This window comes from Panthera pardus, unplaced genomic scaffold (genome assembly GCF_024362965.1).
Source record: "Panthera pardus isolate Hobbes unplaced genomic scaffold, ASM2436296v1 HiC_scaffold_8, whole genome shotgun sequence".
NCBI lineage: Eukaryota > Metazoa > Chordata > Mammalia > Carnivora > Felidae > Panthera > Panthera pardus.
Genome location: NW_026527013.1, coordinates 5,899,451 through 5,912,947, shown reverse-complemented (window position 1 = coordinate 5,912,947; position 13,497 = coordinate 5,899,451). Strand labels below are relative to the sequence as shown.

The 13,497-nt window shown below is 54.6% G+C and overlaps 1 long non-coding RNA gene across 1 annotated transcript; it reads right to left on the bottom strand.

Moving 5' to 3' along the window:
* Positions 1 to 264: 264 nt before the first annotated feature.
* On the bottom strand, positions 265 to 8,851 carry LOC128775602 (uncharacterized). Its single transcript, XR_008420433.1, has 3 exons — positions 8,531 to 8,851; positions 5,020 to 5,118; positions 265 to 1,160 (listed from the first exon to the last, which is right to left on the bottom strand). It is a non-coding gene; the product is annotated as an uncharacterized LOC128775602 (long non-coding RNA).
* Between the last annotated feature and the right edge of the window lie 4,646 nt (positions 8,852 to 13,497).

Below are 13,497 nucleotides of genomic sequence, written 5' to 3'. Positions count from 1 at the left end.
AGGCTCTGGGCTGATGGCTCGGAGCCTGGAGCCTGTTTCCGATTCTGTGTCTCCCTCTCTCTCTGACCCTCCCCCGTTCATGCTCTTTCTCTGTCCCAAAAATAAATAAAAAACGTTGAAAAAAAAAAAAAAATTAAAAAAAAAAAAATTAACATATAGGTTAAGTCAGTTAAGCGTCTGACTTGGGCTCAGGTCATGATCTCACGGTTCATGAGTTCGAGCCCCGCGTCAGGCTCTCTGCGACAGTGCAGAGCCCGTCTCATATCCTCTGTCTCCCTCTCTCTCTGACCCTCCCTTGCTCATGCGCTCTCTCTCTAGCATAAATAAACAGTTGAAGAAAATAAGTAACTAAAAAAATACAAATTAAAAATTAACATATAACTTATGTTTAGAGCAGTTTTAGGTTCACAGCAAAATTGAGTGGAAAGTAAAGGAAGTCCCCATACCCTCTGTCGTCCCCACCGACAACGTGGCACCAGAGGGGCACTTTTGTTACGGCCCGTGAACCCACGCTGACACCTCATTACCATCCAGAGTCCATACTCTATTTAAAAACATTTTTGAATGTTTATTTAGAATGAGAGAGAAAATGAATAAGCGGGGGAGGGGCAGAGAGAGGGAGAGAGAGAATCCCAAGCAGGCTCCACACTGTCTGCGTGGAGCCCTATGCAGGGCTCGAACTCCTGAACCGTGAGATCGTGACCTGGGCCGAGATCAAGAGTCGGATGCTTAACCGACGGAGCCACCCAGGCGCCCCCAGAGTCAATGGTTTACGCTGGGGTTCACTCTATGGCTTTGGACAGATGGATAATGAATGTATCCATCACTGTGGTGACATACAGTGTATTTCACTGCCGTAAAAAATCCCCTGTGCTCCGTCTGTTCATCTCTCCCGCCTCCCCACCCCTGGCAGCCACGGATCCTTTTACTTACTGTCTGCGTGCTTTTGCCTTTTCCAGAATGTCATCGAGTTGGAATCATACAGTGTGTAGCCTTTTCAGACTGGCTTCTCTCGCTTAGCGACATGCATTTGAGGTTCCTCTGTGTCTTTTCACAGCTGGAGAGCTCCTCCCTTTTTAGCGCTGAGTAACATTCCCTCGTCTGGATGTCCCATGGTTTATCCATTCACCCACCGAAGGACGTCTGGGTTGCTTCCAAGTCTGTGGGATTATGAACAAAGCTGCCATGAGCACCTGTGTGCAGGTTCGTGTGTGCTTGTTAGCTTTTCACTCCATGTGGGTAATAGCACAACAGTGTGACTGTTGGGTACATTATTTCTATTCTTAAACCCTCAGTTTGCCATAGTTGATTAAGTTCTCACTGCAGTTACGTTTCTGCCAGTTTATTCTATATTTTTTCTTTCTTTTTTTTAAGAGAGAGAGAGAGAGTGTGCCAGCGGGGGAAAGGGGGCAGAGGAGAGACAGAATCTCAAGCAGGCTGCACCCTCAGCGTAGAGCCCGATAGGGGGCTTGATCCTACGACCATCAGATCGTGACCTGAGCCAAAATCAAGAGTCGGACGCTCAACCAACTGAGCCACCCGGGCTCCCTTATTCTATTTCTAACATTTTTTTGTTTGGGTATTATATTTTATTTATTAAAAAAAATTTTTTTATGTTTATTTTTGAGAGAGAGAGAGAGACAGAATGCGAGCAGGAGGGGGGCAGAGAGAGAGGGAGACAGAATCCGAAGCAGGCTCCAGGCTCCGAGCCATCAGCACAGAGCCCGACGCGGGGCTCGAGCTCACGGACCATGGGGAGATCATGACCTGAACCAAAGTGGGACGCTTAACCGAGGGAGCCACCTGGGCACCCTTTGGTATTATATTTTATGAAGCATATAGTTTTAATAATGCCATGCCTCCAACTTATCGTCATGTTTATCATAATCAGGCTCCTTGTCTTTTTGGTCTACCTGGTGTTTTTTCTAGATCAACGGTCCTGGCCAAACCGTCTTCACTAACAATGAGAGCTGTGATTTATTAAGCTCTTCTAGGCCAGGCAGTGTGCCAAGAGCTTCACAAGACTGGTTTAGTTAAGCCCTCTTTAGCTGAGAAGAACCTGATGAGGGACTCTGGCATCTAACCAAGCGGCCGGGGCTCGTGGGCAGAACTGGACAGTCCGCTGGCTTCGCGGAGGCTGGATGGGGACAAGACAAGCCTACTGCTTGGAGCCTAGCACCCCTCCTGCTTCCCTTCTCCCAACACCCCCTCAGTGTCTGTTGTGGGCCAGATGTCATCCTACCCCCAACTTCCTATGTCGACATTCTGACCCCAGCACCTCAGGATGTGACCCTTAGGAGCTGTAAGGCCTTTAATGTGATCATCGAGTTAGAATGCGGTCATCAGGGCAGGTCCTAACCCAGTATGACTGGGGTCCTTAAAAGCAGAGGAGGTGGGGACACAGGCGCACGCAGAAGTTACGGCCACGGGAGGACACAGGTGAGACGGTGGCCGTCCACAAGCCAAGGAGAGAGGCCTCGGAAGCCCCCAGGGCTGCCGACAGCTCCATCTCAGGCTCCCAGCCTCCAGAGCGGTGAGAAATACGCGTCCCGTGTGTCGGCCGCCCTTGGCAAAGCACAGCTACCCCGCGTCCTCTCTTGGGCTCGGAGCCCCTGCCCACGCCCAGCTGCTGCTGCCCACAGGCCTCTGCGTTCTGTCTGCCTCCTGTCTGGCTTCCTTCCCGCTCCCGCTCCCTCTCCTACCGGCTGGCTCGCTCCTTCTCGAGGTGTAATAATAGCCACTGGCACGGGTGGCTCGCCTCCTCTGTTCCAGACAGCCAGCCCAGCCCCGGGAAGCGCTATCTTCCTTAGCACCCCCCCTCCCCCACCCCCGGGGCGGATGCTATCATGAGCTCTCGGCTTGCAGAGGGGAAGGAAGTGGCCCACAGCCACTGGCAGCGTCAGAGAGAACGTGGCTGGCCCGGTTAGGGCGCGGGCTGTCGTCCCAGGTCATGGCGCGGACTCCTGGCCGGTGGGCAGGGTGATGTGCCAGCGAGAGCTGCGCATATAGCAGACGCTGGCTTCTCCTTAAGATCTCTGAAGTTGGCCGCATTTCCCCCATTTTCTAAGGCAAGGAAGCAAAGGCCCCTAGAAGTCGAGCCGCTCGAGTGCTGCGATGGGGGGGGGACGGCTGCGGTATTTGCGAGAAGCAACAAAGCAGCTAGGTTCTCGCAGGCTTGCCACAGGCAGGGACGACAGGGCAGGGAGTAAGGACAGGGATGCTTCAGGGTGAGGGAAGGGCCGTGCAACTGTCAGGGGTGCAGAAGGGCGTGGAGGGTGTCATCCAGTAAGTTCTGCTTTGCAGAAAGATCCCTCTGGCTGCAGTGAGGAGGCCACTGAGGCCGTCAGGAGAGACCACAGAGTCCCGAACCAGGCGACCCAGCAGGAGGGACGGCTGAGAAGCCAGGGGACAGGCTGGACAGGGCGTGGTGACTGTGGAATGGCAAAACCTGCCTGTTGGGGGATAAGGCGGGCAGCGCAATCCATTCCTAACCGCCTCGCTGTCTGCGCTCCCCGCGCTCCAAAACTATAGAGCAGGGCCCTTTGCTGCAGGTGACAGGGCCTTTGCTGTGCCGGGCCCACGGTGGACAGTCTGGAAAGGTTTCCAACTTCTGCAGTGGTCCTTTGTTTCACGCTCGTTGGGACCGTGCTGCGTGGCCCTCCTCCTGGTCAGTGGGACACTCTCTCTCTTTGGAAGCTGATCTCTCTTCTCGAAATTGATTTGCAGTCATCAGTGTCCACGTGAGTTACGGGTAGAACGGTCAGTAGGCAGCAGGCGCACAGCCTGTGAGGCAATCAGGCCTTTCGAAGAACCGGGCCTGACCCGTTAGCACAACGGACTTAGCTATTAAATGCCTAGGACCACAATACTTTGGGGGCCCTTGCAAATGCTTCAGTTTCTTTTAAAATTAGAAGGAAAGGGGTGCCTAGGTGGCTCAGTTGGTTAGGTGTCCGACTGTTGATTTCGGCTCAGATCATGATCTCGCGGCTTGTGAGATCAAGCTCCCGGTCGGGGTCTGTGCTGGCAGCACGGAGCCTGCTTGGGATTCTCCGTCTCCTTCTCTCTCTGCCCCTCCCCCACTTATGTTGTCTCTCTCTCCCCCAAAATAAAGAAAAAATTTTTTAAAAAAGAAGGGAAAATCCCCATAATCTAGTCTTTATATTATATTCACCTTTATGCTCCAACTCAGGTGTAACATTAAAAAAACATTTTTTTTAAGTTTTGTATTTATTTTAAGAGAGAGAGAGAGTATGAACAGGGGAGGGACAGAGGGAGGGACACAGAGAGAATCCCAAGCAGGCTCCACACTGTCAGTGCAGAGCCGGATGTGGGGCTCGAACTCACGAGCCATGAGATCATGACCTGAGCCGAAATCAGGAGTCAGATGCTTAACCGACTGAGCCACCCAGGCGCCCCAAATTTAACTTTTAATATATATATATATTTTTTTCCTTTATGGATGATCAGACCCATGAAGGCCAAAGCACCCGGGGCCCCCAAAAGTCACAATAGGGCATCCTTTTAGCATATTTGGGGAGCCTTATCATCCTAGGATCGGTCTTTACAGTCCTGGGTAGTATTATCAACCCCCCTTCTGTTACCATGACCCAGAAAGGGAAGATAGGGAGGGGAGAAGAGAGAAAGAAAAAAAAAAAAACAACACGCCAGCACCAAAGAAGACGTGTGCACACCCACGTTCACAGCAGCATTATTCATAATAACCAAAGGGTGGGAGCGCCCAGAGTGTCTACCAACAGACGCAGGATAAACCCGATGTGGTATGTCCATACAATGGAATAGTATTCAGCCTCAAAAAGAGCTGAAGTTTTGACACCTGCCACAGCACGGATGGGCCTGAGAACACTTGCTAAGTGAAGCAACGCACGGGGTTTCTGAAATCCACAGAGCTCCGAAAGGCAGACAGCCGTTCCCCTCTCCACATCCGGGCGGGCTTCAAACACAGACCTGATTGCCTCACCGCCCCTCCCCCCCCCCCCAACCCCCCCGAGCTTGAAATACCTTATGATACAGATGGAGAGATTTGCTCCAATGTGCAGAGTGTTTCTGGGGGGTCCACACAGGCAGCTCGAGGAAGGAGAAAGCTGGATGGCTAGGAAACTGGAGAGAGGAGGAGGTTCATTTGATCATCTTTGGGCCTTGCATGCTTTGAGCCATGAACATTACCTGCTGAAAACGAACCTGGGGGAGGGGGCATTAGTGTTTAATAGAGACAGAGTCTCAGTTTGGGAAGATGAAAGTTCTGGAGACAGATGGTAGGGATGTTTGCACAACACTGAGAGTATATGTATTGCCACTGAGCTATGCACTCACACATGTTTCAAATGGTGGTACCTGGCTGGCTCAGTGGGTGGAACGTGTGACTCTTGATCTCAGGGTCATGAGTTCAAGCCCCACATTGGATGTAGAGTGTACTTAATTAAAAAAAAAAAACTTTTTTTTAATGTTTACTTATTTTTGAGAGAGAGAGAGAGACAGAGCATGAGCAGAGGAGGGGCAGAGAGAGAAGGAGAATCCCAAGCAGGCTCCAGGCTCTGAGCTGTCAGCACAGAACCCCACACGGGGCTCGAACCCACAAACTGCGAGATCACGACCTGAGCCGAAGTCGGACACTTACCTGATTAAACCAGGCGACCCTAAGATAAAATCTTTAATAAAATAAAATGAAATGAAATGAAATAAAATAAAATAAAATAAAATATATTCTACCTTGAAAAAGGAAAAGTAGTTTGTTACTCACAGATCCTGGGGAGGGGGGCACGCACGCCAAGTGGGGCCACATGGGGAAGGACCAGGGTCAGTGAGGGGGTAGAAGGGGCGGGGAAATGTGGCTCAGAGCCTTTACTGTGGTTTCCCCGGGGAGGAGGGGGCGAGGTGGGGAAACAGGGTTGGGGCTGGCTAGTTTGAATGACTTCAGCAGACTCTGCGGTGTCCGGGGCTGGCCCCATTGCCTGGACCAGGCCCTGGGGTGATGGGGCAGGGGTGGTGGCCCTGAGTGTGACAGGAGCCCACAGCGGGTGGGGTGTGGACTCTGGATTAATGGGTTTGCGAGTGAAAGATAGTTTGGCAAGTTGTTTGCTAGCTCTAGGAATTCACCAGCCCTGGGAGGGGCGGGCTTTTCCAGTTCAGCGAGGCGCCCCCCACACCCGCCCTCCCCCAGGATGACAGAGCGTCAGAATACAGAAAATAAAAGACACTTAAAAAGCAAGAAGAAGAAGCATTGTCAGGGGGCAGAGACCGACAGGTGGAGCAGGGCTGGGGGCTGGGAGCCACTGTCTCCGGCAGGAGATGGCATGTCCCAACACTCGGGGGGAAGCGGGAGATTGGGGTTCATCAATGGTGGGACTGCATCTACCACCACCAGCCCCCCGCCCCTCCCCGCCACGCCCTCTGCCTTTGAGACTTCTCTGGAATGGAGGGGTCGAGGGAATTGCCAGGAGAGAGCCTGGGATCCAGGCCGATGGTGCCGGCACTGCCGGGGCTCTGTCTTCCCTAGGCTTGTACTCACGGCTTCTGGCACATTCAGCCACGATCCCGGGAGCCCTGCCCCGCTGCCCTCAGATCCCCCCCTTCCTACTCCACCAGTGGCGTCTCCCTCCTCCTCCCTCCTCTTACCCTTCCTGGCGCCACAGAACCTCCCAGGTTTCTTGATCCCCACCCAGATTTGGCCTCTGCCGACTCTTCTCTCGCAGCTCAGAGTTCTTTCTGCACAGCAGAGTCAACCTGGCCTGCGGGGATTCACACGTGTGGTTGTGTAGTGCGGCTGTGTCCTTCCCACGCCTACAGCATCTTCCCTGACGATCTGCGATGAAGGCTCCGGTTTTGCGTTTTTGCTTCTTTTAAAATTTCCAATCCGTTGTGAAGCAATACACGGTTCTACTGTGTGTGGCCAGTGCACGCCTGGGGCGGGGGTGGGGGGGGCACTAGGTGTGCGACACCCATGTTCGCGTAGATCCCGGGCACGGAGCCATTTGGGAATGCACTTGAGGGGCTCCTGGGTGGCTCAATCGGCTAAGTATCTGACTTCGGCTCAGGTCATGATCTCATGGTCTGTGAGTTCGAGCCCCGCGTCGGGCTCTGTGCTGACCGCTCGGAGCCTGGAGCCTGCTTCGGATTCTGTGTCTCCGTCTCTCTCTGCCCCTCCCCTGCCCACACTCTGTCTCTCAAAAATAAACATTAAAAAAAAAAGAAAGAAAGAATGCACTTGAATGTCACGATGAGGTCAAGCTGCTTTACACACTTCTCAACACGCCTGCTCGAATCCTGTGCCTTTTTTTTTGGTGTGGATCAACCTCAACCAGCATAGCAGGTGCTCTGTGAGGACAGGGACGGGGTCCTTTTGGCTCATCTCTGTACTCTCAAACTGGCACATGGGATGGCTATGGGTTGAACTGTGTTCCCCACAAATTCCTATGTTGCAGTCCTAACCCTCAGCACCTTGGAATGTGACCTTATTGGGGTGCCTGGGTGGCTCAGTCAGTTAAGTGTCCGACTTCGGCTCAGGTCATGATCTCGCGGTTTGTGAGTTCAACCCCTTGCTTGGGATTCTCTCTCTCTCTCTCTCTCTCCCTTTCTCTCTGTCCCTTCCCTGTCTCTCTCAAAATAATTTTAAAAATTTTATCTTAAAAAAAAACAAGAATGTGACTTTATCAGGAAGTAGGTTCATTGCAGGTATAATTAGTAAGGATGATGTCATCCTGGAGTAGGGTGGCCCCCAAATTCAACATAATTGTGTCCTTCTCCAAGGGAAATATGGACACAGACACGCACACACAGAGACCCATGAAGATGAGGCCACCAGAAGCCAGGAGAGAGGCCTGGGACAGAGTCTCCCTCCCCAAAACCAACCTGCCCACACCTCCCATCTCCGACTTCTTGCCTCCCGAACTGTGAGATGATAAATGTCTGTTTTCTTAAGCCACCCTAGCAAACGAATACATACATCTTCAGACAGCCTGTTCCCGTGTGAGCCAACCCATCTGGAGCCCTAAAGGGTGACCCCACCTGGGCTGAGCACCCACGGGTGACTCGGCTGGTTTCTCTGCTGTGCGTCACATCCTTGGCAGTTGCAACACCTGGGATGATTTTTCTCTTTTGATTGAAGTGAGATACACATAACAGAAAATTTGCCCCCCCCCTTTTTGTTCAGTTTATTTATTTTGAGAGAGAGAGAGAGAGAGAGCAGGGGAGGGGCAGGGAGCGAGGAAGAGAGAGAGAGAGAATCCCAAGCAGACTCTGCACCACCAGCAGTATGGCGCCCGATGCAGGGCTCGAACCCATGAACCTGGAGATCGTGACCTGGGCCCAAATCAAGAGTCGGACGTTTAACCGACTGAGCCACCCAGGCGCCCTGAAGATTCGCCCCTTTAAAGTGAGCAATTCAGTGGCATACCGCCACACTCCGCTGTTCTAGAACATTTCTGTCACCCTAAAACCTGTCCCCATGACGCAGCCGCTCCCAGTCTCTCTTCCCTCAGCCCGACAATGACTAATTGCCTCTCTATGGATTTACCTGTTCTGGACATTTCTCGTCAATGGAATCAGACGAGACGTGACCTTTGTGTCTGGCTTACTTCGCGCAGTGTGCTTCCTGGGTTCACCCGCGTGGTAGAGTGTCAGCACCTCACTCTTTTTTACGGCCGGAGTCATACGCTTCTGCATGGATGGACCACCCACGGCTCTAAGATGATTTACACCATGACTATGTGTGGACTGAATACAAGGATGGCTGGAAGGGTAGAGGCCATGGTGGGGGAGGGGCGCATGTGGGCCAGAAGCCAGTGGGGAGTCGGGGCCCCCCCTGGGGGCGTGGGAAAGGAGGGAGGTGGCTGGTGACGGGGGGAGGGCAGCAACTCCGACCTGAGGGCGAGCACGTGTGGAGCGGTGTGCAGCTGGGGCTGCTGGCAGGGGACAGCAGGTGGCGGAGGGACAGACAGCCGCGAGCTGACACCGGGCTCCTCTGGAATAAGAGGGCAGGATGGGAGCGATCCCAGACTTACGGTTCCCCAGGGAACTGGCTCCTCCCCCGGCAGAGGGGGCTGGGCTGCAGGCTTCCTGCCTCCAGGCGCTCAGGGCCCAGGGCTGACTTCCCGGCCCCCTCCCCCTACTCCAGGCTGCCTGGCCCCCTCCCCCTACTCCAGGCTGCCTGCAGAGGCAGGGGCCCTCGGGTGGGCTGGGAGCCCAGGAGGCGCAGTCCCCCAGGCCAACAGCCGGACTGGGGGAGGCCCTGGGAACCCCGTCGCGGCCCATCTGCCTTCTTTTGGCATCAACTACCGCCCGCCAGCAAACGCGCTGTGGATTTTCCCGTGCGTTTTTCCCCGGGGAATGGAAACGTCTGGTTGCTGTAAACACCAGCCCGGCCGCGGGGTGCGGGGTCCTCCCCACCCGGGCACCACGGGCGAGGGAGTCTTGGCTGCACTGGGAGCCCTGCTGGCTGCCCACGGTAGGTGGTGCAAGACGCAGCCAGCTGGATGGCTTGGGGGGGGGGGGGCAAGCGACCCCCGAGGACCCATAGGACCCCGTGCTGTGCCATTGCCCTCTCAGAGTTCTTAGTACCTTTTTTTATACTTTTTATACTTTACCATCGTAACCGTTAAATGTCCAGTTCAACGGCATCAGGCACACTCACACTGTCGTGCACCCGCCCCCGCCGTCCGTCTCCAGAACTTTCCATCTCCCCAGACTCTCTGTCCCCATGAAACACGGACTCCCCTGGCCCCCACCCACCCCTGGCTCCCGCCATCCGCTCTCTTGTCTCTATGGATGGGGCTCCTCTGGGGACCTCCTGTGAGTGGGGTCACGCAGGACGGGTCCTTCTGTGTCTGGCTTCTCACGCTGTGCAGTGTCCTCCGGGTCCATCCATGTTGTAGCAGGTGTCAGACTGTCCTTCCTTTTTAAAGCTGAATATATTCCATTGCTTGAACCAGATTTTACCTGAATTTTTCTAGGTAAGCTTTACACCCAACGTGGGGCTCAAACCCACGACCCCGAGATCAAGAGTCACACACTCCACCGACTGAGCCAGCCAGGCGCCCCAGATCTGAGATTTTTGAACAAAGCGCATTTCCATTCTGCGCTGAGCCTCACAGATTACGTAGTCTGTGCTGTTGGCCACTGTCACATGAAATCGAGCAGGAGAAATCCTTCTAGGCGACAAGACAGCTTGGTCAGTCTCCTCCCTGAAAGTCACCGAGCGGAACTCAGTGGGGGGCACATGATGAACCCCGACTGCACTCACTGCTTTGGGGGAGAACAGAGAAGGCCTGGTGACAAACCGTGGAAGGGGCAGGTCATGGGTTGGATTGTGTCCCCTGATTGGCATCCTGACCCCGAGGACCTCAGCACGTGACTTAGAGACTTTACTAAGGTCAATTGAGATGAGCTAAGATGAGGTCAATAGGGTGGGTCCTGACCCAATGGACTGAAGTCGTAGAGAGGGGCCATTTGGACAGACGGACACACACAGGGGAGACGATGTGAAGGCACAGGGGGACGGCCCCCCTTCCTCTGAGACTCATGCCGGGGACCGTGAGACCCCCGCCTGCCCGCAGGATGCCGCCGGGGGTGGCTGGGATGGCCCTGTCCTCTCCTTCTGTCCCCCGCCTCCACTGTCCTTGCCAAGCTGCCACACCTTCTATTCTATTCTATTCCTGGCTTTTTGGGGATATAACCTGCACTGGGCAGGGTGGATTAAAAGCACCATGTTTTCCACACAATCTCTTTAAATTCAAAATGTTTTAAGACTGCAGCTTTGTGTGCTGGAGGGTTTAAAAATAACTTGCTAAATACTGAGATTTTGTTCTTCAGTCACAAAAGCAGATGAGTGGAATGTTTTAAGATTAAAAAAAAATTACCAAACACACACACACACACACACACACACACACACACACACTGAAAGCCTTTTGACAAAGCAGATTTAAGGTCTGTGCTTCTGTGGGTCCGTGGGTCCGTGGGTCCGGGCCCCAGATACCTCCACAGCTGACATGTTCCATCTCAGACCAGGTCTCTTGGGACGTCCTTATTTTCCACTGATGGTCCCCGGGGGACTGTGATCCCTCCACCTTGGACACATCCCTTTCTAAGAGTTCCTTTATTTACTCACTTCTAATTTTCACCTGGAACCGCCGTGCTGTGGTCCGTTTGTCTGTCAGCCCGGGCATCCCCGGTCAGCACACGCACCACAGATGCCCTGTAAAAACCCTTGCGGTGGCCTTGGTGGCTCCCAGCCCTCATCCTGTCCAAACAACTGCTGAGAGAGGGCAGCCGCTCCCAGCAGGGGAGGGACATGGGCACTAGTCCCCCTTCACGGCTGGCAGTGGCCTCGGCATTCGAGGCCCCCACTGCCTTTCCTCAGCCCAGCTTGCTGGGGAGGCCTGTGAACCTTGCAGAGGCAGACACGCCGAGCAGCCCCCGACCCCCCCACCCCCACCCCCGCCCTGGGGAAAGGCAGTGTGCACGTCTACACCTGCCTTCAGAGTGTCTGCCCCAGAGCCTCTTGTTTGAGCACGTGTGACTCCCCTCAGGAGTCCCGTGGGCCTGGGCTGGGCACCCCGGCTTTCTGAGGGGCCTCTGTGGGAAATTCCTGGTGGCCGTGAGTTCGGTGTGGCAAGTCACATCATGCCCATCACGCCATCCGCACTTGGTGACGACCCATGTGGCAGTTTCCTTGGGATGTGGCAATTTTATTTATGTGGCCGAAACATTCATTTGTGGGTAAAAACTGGGAGGCAGCATGCCCTCCTGCCCTGGATTCCAGAGTCTTTCCCGAGGGGCCCCTGGTGGTCCTGGAGCTCCAGGCCCTGCACAGACTATTTCTGGAAACTTATGCTCACAAAACTAAGGGGCGGCCCAAACCTAGAATGCTCTATACCAAATTGGTAAAAAAAAAAAAAAAAAAAAAAAAAAAAAAAATCACCAGCACTCATGACCTGTTTTCCAACCAGCTAAGCTTCAGTCATATCATCTGTAAAATGGGTACTCGAACAACACTAAGAGTAACACCTCCCTCACAGGCACGTGCCCACGAAGGGCAGTGAAGTACTTTGCAAAGCGAACGAACGGCATGGCTAAGAGCTAAGAGTCGCGATCACGGCCCATCACCACCTTCCAGCTACTGGGTGGGAACTCTTCCCGGGTCAGCTAATTCCCGCTCCGATGCCCTCCCCTCCCCTGCTGCCCCGCCTGCCCGGCTCTCGGCACCCCCACGCGGGCAGGGGATCTTCAGGCTGGTTCTCCCTGGCGTCTGCCAGGCCCTGGCAGTGGGAAAGCAGGGTGCGGACTTGGGGGAAATGCTCCCCGGCCGGCGCCACCTGTGGTGCAGGGCTCCCACGTGGCTTCCCAAGCCGGAGGCTGCCGCCGGTCAGAGGCTCCAGGCCAGTGGCAGAAGATCGGGGGTCGGTTCCCGGTACCCCACCCCCCAGGAAAAGACACCCTCACGTCACAACTTGGCTCTTCTTCTCATTGAACACAAACCGTGGTTTCCCAGACAACACCGGGGGCTGATTTTCTCCCTTTTCTTCTGGAAATCCTTTTAAACTGCGCAGAGATATTACTGAGGCTATAAGCTAAAAAACCCAAACCTCAAACATGAAGGGATGCAGGCTCTCAGCACCTTAACCTTGAACGGAAAGAAAAACGAAAGCAGCCCGAGAGGAGAGAGTCTGGTGGCGAGAGCTCCCCCACCTTGCACACGGGGCTCCGTCTCTCAGGGCCCCACATTCTGGGGTGAGGGGGAAGCGGAAGCCATCACCACAGGTGGGGGTGGGGGCTGGCAGGCTTCCCTAAGGCACTCACAGCCTCCTCTTAAGCCTTCTGCTTCTCAAAGTGGGTCCCTGGAGCACGAGCATCACCAGCGGGCAGGGTGGGGGTGGGGAGCTCATTAGAAATTCAGATGCTCCGATTCACCCCAGACCTGCTGAGGCCAAATCTGCTTTGAAACGAAGCTTCTGGAGAAGGTGGACACACGCTCTGGTCCGGCCAGTCCTGTGCCCCACTCACGCGGAAGGGCTGATACCCAGATCCCTCCTCCCTGGTGACCAGGACAGCCCACACCGGAGAGGCTGCCCAGAAGCCCCAGGAGCTCCTGCTGGGAGCCCCAAGCTGGCCGCTGGGTCTGAGTAACCGAGGGACACCCTTGGAGCCACCTCCTGCTACAGTGCCACCCGTGGGACCACTTAGCCACATCTGGAGAAGAGCAAGATGGGTGGGCGTTACGGACCCCATTTCACAGAGGGGGCAACGGAGACCCAGAGAGTCGGTGGCTTGTCCGCACTGCACACCAGGGAGTGGGCAGAACCAGGATTCAGACTGCAGACTCTGACCCTAAGGCCCTCGAGCTCTGCTGTGCCTCCAGGGGAGTTAAAAGTCACTCTCCTGTCACCAAAGGAGATTAGTGTCAGAATGGCCACAGGGCCATGGGGAGGGGATGGACAGGCAACGCCCAGGGACAACACAAGGAGGCCCACAAACCTTTGAGGG